The 9,371-nt window shown below is 44.8% G+C and overlaps 1 pseudogene; it reads right to left on the bottom strand.

The window, feature by feature from the left end:
* Positions 1 to 3,518: 3,518 nt before the first annotated feature.
* Positions 3,519 to 4,756, bottom strand: LOC142847603 (glyceraldehyde-3-phosphate dehydrogenase pseudogene; annotated as a pseudogene).
* Positions 4,757 to 9,371: the final 4,615 nt, after the last annotated feature.

Here is a 9,371-nt window from a genome sequence, read left to right as displayed (position 1 = left end):
ATCCTCCCCCCATCCCGTTCTTGCTATTTCATCATTTTCACCAATGTTATCTCTAGTCTCTCTTTCTGTGATTTGCTTTCTGCTAAGGGCTGACTAGGAAATGATGCTGTAGACTCATACTGAATATATAATACTTACTCAGCTGGTGGAACTAGTTTGGAGAGGCTGGAAGTTTTAGGAGGTGGAGCCTAACTGGTGGATGGTGTGGGTCGCTAGCATGTTATTTAAGCTTGTACCTGGTCCAGGGCTCCTTCTGCTATCTGTTTCCTGTCTGCTAGGAGATGAATGGTCTTATTGTCCTCATGCTATTTGCCTGTGTTATTCTGCCTCACCACAGGCTCAATCAATGGATCCACTATGAAGGGAAATCTCTGAAACCATGAGCCAAAATAAGTCATTCCTCCCTTTTAGCTGTTTATACTGGGTGCTCTGTTTTAGTAATATGGAGTAAAATCACACTCCTATTGATTTTTCCCACCAGCCCAGGTTTGCCACTGTAAACATCATCCACTTCTAATTAGTTTCCATGACAACTCTGTGTAAGGCATAAGGAACCACCTTCCTCTCTTGCTCATTGGACACTGTGGTCCCTTAGGACTCAGCGCTTTCTCTCTTCCCATTGATCATCTTTTCTTCGATGGTATCTCTCTTCTCTGGGTCTTCCGTTACCATGTATGATCGTAGACTCTCCAATGTTCACATACATGCTGTCAAGTTACCTTCAATAGCAGCAGGTTTCAGAGGTATCTCAGCCCTCAGTGTGACTTAGCCTGCACTCAAAACCCAATTCTTTTGTTTTTACTGCATTATAATGTAGTGTGTGCATCAGTGTGTGTGCGCCCATGTGTGTGTGCCTGTGTTTGTGTATGTGTGTATGTGTGCATGCTTGTATGTGAGTCAATACATGTGCATATGGAGGTTAGATGTCTACTTGCTGGAGTGGGCCCTCTGCTACCATGTTGGGATCATAGGATCCCAAATTTAGGTTTTCAGACTTGGTGGCTGGTACCTTTACCAACTGAACCATCTCTCTAGGCCCATAATTTAATTTTTGAATTATAAAGCGTATACAAAGGCTTTACTCCTTCCAGGATTCCCTGGCTTACTGAAAAATCTCTGCTATGCATGTCTTTGTCTAAATTAGGCACCTAAAAGTGTTACTTCATAATGAACCTGAGCCCTCTGCTCCATCTCTTTAAGAAAATTATGCATCTGATTTATGCACGTGAGTGTATGTAATGGGGGTGGAGGTAAATCTACGTATATGAATTTGGGTCTATGTTAAATGTTTTATTTTTTCAGATAGGGTTTTTCACCAAGTCTCGAGCTTGCCAATTCAGCTAGTCTATCTAACCAGTGAGCCACTGGTATTCCCATTTCCACTCCCAATGTCGGGGTTGTAGACATGCACTGTCATACCTGGGTACTGGGGATTTGAACCTGGGTACTCCTGTTTACCCACCAAGTCATCTCCCCAACCCTATCTCATGGAAGCTTGTCAGCCAGGACTTTTAAATGTCTCTGGAGACTGTCCATCTTTTTACATCTCTGTTTCTATGACGACACTACTGTGATCTCTTGTCTAATACACTGTTTTCCTAACTGGGATCCTGTTGCTTTCAGACTCCAGTCACAATGATCTAAGAGTCGAAACTTGGAGCCAGGCAGTGGTGGCTCACGCCTTTAAACCCAGCACTTGGGAGGCAGAGGCAGGCAGATCTCTGTGAGTATAAGGCCAGTCTGGTCTATAAGAGCTAGTTCCAGGGCAGACTCCAAAGCTACAGAGAAACTTTGTCTCAAAAAAAAAAATCAAAAACAAAAAAAATCCAAATTTGATATTACCCTTTGTCTTAAGAATCTTAAGACCTTCATAATGTGACACTTACATTTCCTTCGATGTTATCCTTCTCTTGATCATTGCCAACCAGTTATGTTGGTTTTTCTTTCCACATCCTTATACTGCTACTAACACCATTTAGGTTGATGCTCAGGTAGCACTTCCCCAGCAATGCCCACCTTAAGGGGCAGAATCTTCACTCCAGGCGTCTGTGCCACCTTTGGTTTCTCGTTTCAAAAGAACACAGCTGTGATTGTGTATTTGTTCACAAATTGTCAATAAATGTCTCTCATTCGGAGAACAAGAACGATCGATATTTGTTGAATAATATGTACCAGATCGTGCTTGTTAAAGCATGTGTGTGGGCAGGAAATACTCTCTATGGGTAATGAAGGAGTTTAGAGGTACAGGGAACATGTTCATGTACAGTTTAAGGACAAGTGTGAGCCGATTTACTGAATACTAGAGATTACACAGAAAAGAGACTAAAAGGAAAGAAGCCAGGACCCTTGGCTAAGAAGTCTCTGAGAAAGAAGAAGTTTACATGTATGATGGCATGCTACACCCCCAGTCCCTGTCGCAGCTGGGCCCCAGCCCCTGCTCTGCAGTCAGTTTCTCACTTCCGCAGGCTCCCCGGATCCACTTTGCAGTCAGCTTAGATCTCGTACTTGATACTGTTCTCTTGACACTCATCCCAAAGTGACTGATTGCAAATTACAAGCCCCAGAAGGCCTTTCAAATTTAGGCTAAAACAATTGGGCATAATTCGAGATGATTGAATGGTAAGAGAAGTATGTATTCATGGAGTGTTGGAGCTGAAAGTGTTTAGCCCAGTGACATCAATTTTTAGATGAAGACTTGGAGGCCTGGACTTTTGAAGGAGTATTTCTCTCACAATGAACTTGATGGAACAGGTATATCTGGAACACGTGTGCTCTGGATTTATCAATTAACCTTCTAATCCTTTGACTCATTATGACAAATCCAGAGAGAAAAACCTAAGTCCTAACCAACTTATGAAATAGGCTTAACTTTGGATTCAGACCCCTCATAGCAAAAACAGAAGAAAAAAATTAAAGAAAAAAATTAAAGAAAAAAATGTCAAGTTCTGAGAAAAGTTATTAAATCAGATCTTTTTTATTTCTGTCTTTAAATAGGATTACTCACCAGCTTGAAAGATATGCTTAGGTTTGTAGAGCCTTTGTTCGTGGCAATGATTGTGAGTTACACAAGAATGTGATTCCAAGAGGCTGGAGAGATGGCTCTGAAGGTGAATGTAGTGGCTGGTCTTCCAGGCTACCTGAATTTGATTCCCAGCACTCACACCAATTGTAGCTCCAGTCCCAGGGTATCTGGTGCTCTCTTCTGGTCTCAGATGGTACCAGTCATGTGTTAGAGGAAGGGAGGCTGCTTGTTTGTCCCTGGCTACACCCATAAGAATGCAGGAATATGTACCAGGACTGCATGAGAGGCTTTTTAGGATTCCAGTAGGCACCTTACATTCAGAGACTCATTGTGAAATTTAAATATGTTGTACTAGCATTGGTCAGTAAAAGGAAGAAGGGGGCAAAGTAAAATTTGTTTTTGGTGTTATTTAGACAGAGTTCAATATGACCCAGGGGGAATTGCTCCTTAATCAAATCTTTTTTTTTTTTTTTTTTTTTTTAGGGGTGCAATGAACTTTATTGATGGTATTCAAGAGAGTAGGGCTCCCTAAGCCCCCTCCTGCTATTCTGGGGGTCTGGGATGGAAACTGTGAGGGAGATGCTCAGTGTTAAGGGTTAGGACAGGGACTGCTCAGCAGCCGAGGACCTCTCTCTTGCTGTGTCCTTGCTGGGATGGGTGGTCCAGGGCGGGCTTCTTACTCCTTGGAGGCCATGTAGGCCATGAGGTCCACCACTCTGTTGCTGTAGCCGAATTCATTGTCGTACCAGGAAATGAGCTTTACAAAGTTGTCATTGAGAGCAATGCCAGCCCCAGCATCGAAGGTGGAAGAGTGGGAGTCACTGTTAAAGTCAGAGGAGACAACCTGGTCCTCAGTGTAGCCCAGGATGCCCTTTAGTGGGCCCTCGGATGCCTGCTTCACCACCTTCTTGATGTCATCATACTTGGCAGCTTTCTCCAGGCGGCATGTCAGATCCACGACGGACACATTGGGGGTAGGAACGCGGAAGGCCATGCCCATGAGCTTCCCGTTCAGCTCTGGGATGACTTTTCCCACAGCCTTGGCAGCGCCAGTGGACGCAGGGATGATGTTCTGGGCAGCACCACGGCCATCTCGCCACAGCTTCCCAGAGGGGCCATCCACAGTCTTCTGGGTGGCCGTGATGGCATGGACTGTTGTCATGAGTCCTTCCACGATGCCAAAGTTGTCATGGATGACCTTGGCCAAGGGGGCTAAGCAGTTGGTGGTGCAGGAAGCGTTGCTGACAATCTTGAGGGAATTGTCATACTTGTCATGGTTCACACCCATCACAAACATGGGGGCATCGGCAGAAGGGGCGGAGATGATGACCCTCTTGGCCCCACCCTTCAAGTGGGCCCCAGCCTTCTCCATGGTGGTGAAGACACCGGTAGACTCCACAACATACTCGGCGCCGGCATCCCCCCATTTGATGTTGGCGGGATCTCGCTCCTGGAAGATGGTGATGGCCTTCCCGTTGATGACAAGCTTCCCATTCTCAGCCTTAACTGTGCCTTTGAACTTGCCATGGGTGGAGTCATACTGGAACATGTAGACCATGTAGTTGAGGTCGATGAAAGGGTCATTGATGGCAACAACCTCCACTTTGCCAGAAGTGAAGGCAGCCCTGGTAACCAGGCGTCCAATACGGCCAAATCCGTTCACTCCGATTTTCACCATCGTGTCTCTGGAACGAGGCTGGCACTGCACGAAAAGAAGCGGCTGTCTCCAGAACAGGGAGGAGCAGAGAGCCTTAATCAAATCTTTTAAAGCTGATAATTTGGGATTCACGATAGACCACTGATCCATCCATACTGTTTTGTTTATGAGCCAATTTAAGGCTATAGGTTGTGGGACCTATAAAATGATGGTCAGTGGCCCTTAGACTTGGGGGCTAGGCCCTGTATAGTGAAAACAGCAGGATTGTTGCCCTGATTGGTCTGTAATGTCTTGTGACATTATATCTTCATAAAAGGCCTTATTGTCAATAATAAGGACAGCACCCATTTCTTCTAAAAGTTCTCATCCCCAAAGGGTGCAAGGGTCATCCGACTCAATAGGGCAGAATCTCCCTTGGCTGCCATCTAAGTCCTTCCAATGAACTAGGTGAACAGTGATCTTAGGGGTGGAGTCATCACCCACACCAGTAATGGTGGGGCCATCCTTGAATGTTCAATGTGGGAAGGCTTTGGTATCATTGGGTGAGATGATGGTGGCATCTACCCCAGTGTCTACCAATCCTTTAACGGGTTTACCATCTAGAAAAATAGTCATCATGGGAGAGTGTGGAAAAATGGGGAGGGTCCAAAAAGCTTTTGGGTTTGCTGAGTCAGCGTTCCCTCTTACTTGACAGGCAGAGGTTTGACCCATTTGAAGTTTAAAGGCTATTGTTGGGAGTTTCTACAGTCTCATACCCAATGATAGTCCTTTTATCATTTAGGGTATTTGGCCTTTGGATGAGCCCTGGGACAATTCTTATATAAGTGGCCAGACTGTCTACATTCCCAGCAAATAGTCTGGTGGGACAGAATTATCGTTCTTGTCAAGTTTTCCAATAACCAAGGATTGATGGAAGCCATAAGGGCAGAGGTGGGCCCATTCTGTGTGTCAATATCATGGGCAGCTAAGACCCACTCATGAATATCCTCATTTCTAACAGGGGTGATGGCATTATGGGTGATGTTGTGAGCCCCTCCCAAGTTAGCTGTTTAATAAGGATATCCTTGATAGGGCCAGATGGGAAATACTTTTCAATAACATTGGTGACATGGGTCAAAAAATTTAAAAAGTAGTTCCGTAGCCTGCTGGACAAAATTGTAGAAATAACCTATAATTCTGGGGCATAGAAAGTTTGAGGGCCTTGAAGGCTAGGTAGGCAATCATGGATTGTGAGAAGGATCAGTGTATTGTCCATGGCCAGTAAGCATATTGGGGGTGACATTAAGTCTAAATTGTATGTTTCTATGGGGTTGGGTCTCTGCTGCATCATCACAGGCTGAGCGCCATTGGAGGAAAACTGAGGGGTCAAGAATGGCCTTGAACATGAGTACCAGTCACAACAGATTTGAAGCTACATGGCCTATTGTCTGAGTACCTGCTCGAAATAAGGGGGATCGGGGCCAGACTCATTAGCCGCCTTTCTAATTAGGGCCAAATCTGTAAGTGGAGTAGGGACCCAAGGATGAGCAGCATCATTGGGGCCCACGTTGACAGGGAAGGGCAAAGGATTGGCAGGAGGCAATTGCAGGTCACACTGAGGGGGAGATTTAGGGACAGGTGACATTGTCATGCCTGGTTCCAGCCTCCACTGGGGCAGAGGGCTGAATATCTTCCCAAGGATAGACAGATTCAGTGGGGTGAGATACCTTGGACAGGAAGCGGGAAGGCTTATATGGTGGCTCCATCACATCCCCTGTTGAGAATTCAGGATACAATGGAAGGGCTTCCAATGAGAAGGAGGACATCTTTTGCTCAAGGTTGCCCATGACGGGATATAGAGGAAAGGGTCAAGCTAGTGGAAGTAGCCGCTCTGCTGTCTGAGGAGAACATTCCAATCCAAAAAGGGAAAGGTGATTCAACCACAGTTGAACAGCCAATGACTTCCTGTGAATTAAGAAACTGGTCACTGGCCACTGCACCGATGCTCTTTTTCTTTTCTTTTGTTTTGTTTTATGAGAAAGGGTTTCTCTGTAACTTTGGAGTCTGTCCTAGAACTAGCTCTTGTAGACCAGGCTGGCCTCAAACTCACAGAGATCCGCCTGTCTCTGCCTCCAGGTGGCGGTGGTGCACTGATGCACTTAATTGGTGGTCACGTTACCAGACTCTTAAGGGAAAGAAGCAGAGAGAAAAGGTCTAAAAGTCCACCTCCAGAGAGCGGTCAGGGCTCCTCATAGAGCAGGAAAACCTCCATACAATCCCGCAGAGTGGCCCCGGGCAAAAGTCATCAGTTGCTCTCAGACCACAAGGTAGTCAGTGCAAGGCAGAGGGTGGAATAGAAATCAAAAGCAGTGTTTGCGGACCAAGTGTGGTGCTTGTAGTGAGAGACTTCCTCGGTTTATTAGGCTGTGACTATACTCTCACACAGTGTCTCCAGGTGAAAAAGACCAGTCAGAGTGTTCTCTATTGGTTCTACCTCCTGGGTGGTCAGCCCTTATGTGGAGGTACCAGGACCAACCGATTCATGACGGAGAGTTCCTAACCAGGAAGACAAGCGGGAAAGCAAGAAAATGTAGAGATAAGAAAGAAAGCCCTAACCCACCAATGGCAGAGGAAACGAAAACACAAATAGGTTTAAAGTTAATGGATGTGACTGGAGAGATGGCTCAGAGGTTAAGAGCACTGGCTGCCCTTCCAGAGGTCCTGAGTTCAATTCCCAGCAACCACACAGTGACTTACAACCATTTATAATGAGATCTGGTGCCCTCTTCTGGCCTGCAGATGTACATGCAAGCAGAGCACTGTACATAGGATAAATAAATAAAATGAATAAAGAGGGTGAGCGCAGATAGACATGCTATCACTAGCCAAAATTGTTGGAGTAGCTGGATTATCTCAAAGAGTATTAATAGGTAGAAAGAAGATTGCTTTGTAAGGGTGTCAGGACCAGTTCATGAGGAGAGCATCGTAGCCCTAAACATCTTCCCCTCATGGCAGAATTTCAAGATGTGTGAAACAAAGGATCTCAAGTATATAAACTCTCCATCATTGCCAGAGATTTTGATGCTGGTATCTCAGTAACAGAGCAGGTATTCTTCACGTCGGCGAGGAATACAAGTGTGAGTGGCATGGTAAACAGTATGCATGATCTGTTTGACACAGAATATTTCAAGACATCAGAATATTGCAAACTCATCTCCAGGACATACAGAAAGCTTATCACATTTGGAGGCATAAAAGAAGTGTCAAAGCATTTAACAAGTGTTGGCAATCATTCAAAGTGTGCTTCGGGGCCCTGCTGCATTTAAATTAGAAACTGGTAACAGACAAATCCTTGAAAAATTCTCAAGCATTCCCTCTGTTCCTCTTCCCTTCCCCTCCCTCTTTCCCGCTCTACCTCCCTCCCCTCCCTCTACCTCTCCACTCTTGTGCGAGTAATATACGGGAAGGCATGCACAATTCTACACTCTCCTCTTTTGTTTTGAGACAGGGTCTCTACCTGAAGCTACCAGTTTTGGCGAGGCTGTCTGGCCAGTGAATTCCACAGATCTACCTGTCTCTAGGGTTACAGGGATGTGTGGCCACGTCTAGTTTTTACTCAGATACTGGGGATTCAAACTCAGGTGCTCTAACTGGCACAGAGATGAGACATCTTTTCAGCTAAAAATTCCCAAATATTTTCAAAGTTAATGGTACACGCTACCTATTTGGGGTTCAGTGGAAAGCATCAGTTCACAGCTTTTTCTTCTGCTTTGGGTTAAAGTAGATGAAACAATGACAACATGATTTAGGGTAAATCTTGCCTATCCAGGAGCACCAAAAGCAATGGTTTGACATTCACTGATTTTTTTTTTTTGCTGTCTTGGATATTTATGAACATACAAAAATATTCTAATAAGCATTAATTAAAATTTTAAATATAGCACAATACTTATAGAGTGATATAATCTCATCTTTTAAAACTTAATGTAGACTTATTTAATCAATGAATTTCAGATTACATACTTTACACACTGGTTAATTATCGTTGTTGAGAAAATTCTCTCTAAGTAGTTCTGGCTAGCCTGAACTCTGTATAGACCAGGTTGGCCTCTAACTTACAGAGATTTATGACAGCCTCTAACTCCTGAGTGATGGGATCAAAGGTGTACTCAAACATGCCCAGCAAGGGATTTGTTTTAAAAAATAATTTCAAAAAATTCCTCATAATGAGTAAGCCGCCTCCAAGCTTGGCAAATATTTCCAACTGGTGGCATCGTTTATTTCATCGAAACAGCTCAGCAGTTAGTCTTACTCTTTCTTCCTCAGGATTTTTCAGTGTCTCCACGCTTGGGGAAGGTTCTGTTTTGCTACCCTTCAAACATGGGATCATTTTATTGACCTGCATGGCTTCCGAGATTGGGTCATAGAGGTCATGTGCCATCCTTGGATTTCTCTGTGTTAGGAAGCTGGCCCGTAGAACTCAGTACCTGCCACGAGTATACCCAGCGAGATCCCATAGAGATGTGGAACTGATCCCCATTGACAAACACCATCCATCCCTAGACATGAAGGTTATGGGCTTTTTATGGAGCCTAGCCATGGGTGTCAAGTCTTCTGGTTAAGCACCAAGACACAGATGAAGATGAATTGCCCCATTGGGCTCTGTCAAATCCTTGACCCATTGAATTCATGCTGTTTTATGCCACTAAGTTG

The sequence above is a fragment of the Microtus pennsylvanicus genome, chromosome 4, assembly GCF_037038515.1.
Source record: "Microtus pennsylvanicus isolate mMicPen1 chromosome 4, mMicPen1.hap1, whole genome shotgun sequence".
Lineage (NCBI taxonomy): Eukaryota > Metazoa > Chordata > Mammalia > Rodentia > Cricetidae > Microtus > Microtus pennsylvanicus.
The sequence above is the reverse complement of the archived record's forward strand: the minus strand, read 5'-3'. Positions and strand labels throughout refer to the sequence as shown.